We start from the raw sequence: 1493 nt of genomic DNA, 5'->3' as shown, positions 1-1493 counted from the left end.
GCGTCGGCCGATTAGGATGAGGCAAAGATCAAGGAGGCAAACTTCAATAGCAGAGCATTAAATGCTTTGTTCAGTGCAGTCACAAATGAGGAATTCAAGAAGATATCCTCCACTGAAACTGAAAAGGAAGCATGGACCATTCTCTAGACAACCTATGAGGGAACAAAGGCTGTCAAGGATTCAAAGCTGCAGAGGCTCACTACAAGCTTCGAAGAGATATGATGGAGGAGGATGAGTCATTTGATGAGTTCTATGCTAAACTTAAGGACATAGTGAACTCTACTTTTAATCTTGGAGAAACTATCCCAGAACCCAAGATTGTGAGAAAAGTGCTCAAATATCTGCCAGAAAGATTTCATGCCAAGATCACTACAATTGAGGAATCGAAGGATATTGATAAAATTCCTTTGACAGAGCTGGTTGGAAATCTACAGACCTACGAGTTGGGTTTGTCTAGAATCGAAAAAACGAGCAAAAGCAAGAATATGGCACTGAAGGCCAAGAGCAGTGAGACGGAAGAGTCTTCAGATGATGAAGATTCTAAGATGAAGTCCTACATCACCAAGCAATTCAAGAAGTTCATGAAGAATGACAATGGGAAAGGCTTTGACAAGGACCGTAGGCAATCCAATTCTTCTCAGTTCAAGGGTCAAGACAAAGGGAAGAAGGATGTAAGGGATGGTGGTCAGTACACTGTTCCTACAGGACCTAAGTGCTTTGGGTGTCAAGGCTTTGGACACATGAAACAAGAATGCCCAACATATCTCAAGACGATTGGGAAAAGTAAGGCACTTGCTGTTACACTAAGTGACACCGAGCTTAAAGATGATTCAGACAATGAGGATGACAGAATTTTAAATGCCTTCACTGCCACAGTTAATCCTACTGAGGGGATTGTTGAAGATGTGGATGAAGAAGAGGAATTGGTGGAAGCCAAGTTTGAGAAGATGGATGATCAAGATGACATTCACACAGCCTATGCAAAATTATATAAGGTCTCAGAAAAGCACGAGAAACTGTATAGGTTGACCACCAAGAAGCTTAGTGATGTGGAGCTTGAACATGAAGAGCTTTCCACAAAGTTTGATGAAGCAAATCAAACTATTGGAGCACTGTGGTTTGAAAATAACTTCTTGGCTAAGAAGACTAAGAAGCTTGAGGCAGAACTATTCCAAGTCAGAGCTCAACTGGAGAGAACTTCAAGTGCTAAGCTCGATGTGATGCTCGGTTTTCAAAAATCTGCTTTAGATCGAACAGGTTTAAGGTATTGATAGGCTAAAAACGTATTGATCCCTTGTGATGGATTCAGTTGATTAATTAGCCAAGTTATTAATTAATCAAGTTAACATGCAAAGCGTGGTAGCACAAACAAATCACCAATTAAACTAAGTATGTAGCAGAAAATAAATGACACGGTGATTTGTTTACGAATGGGAAAAACCTACACGGCAAAAACCCCACAGGGTGATTTTAAGGTCACCACTTTCAAAATT

Source organism: Castanea sativa, chromosome 8, assembly GCF_040712315.1.
Source record: "Castanea sativa cultivar Marrone di Chiusa Pesio chromosome 8, ASM4071231v1".
Lineage (NCBI taxonomy): Eukaryota > Viridiplantae > Streptophyta > Magnoliopsida > Fagales > Fagaceae > Castanea > Castanea sativa.
Note: the sequence above shows the minus strand (reverse complement) of the source record.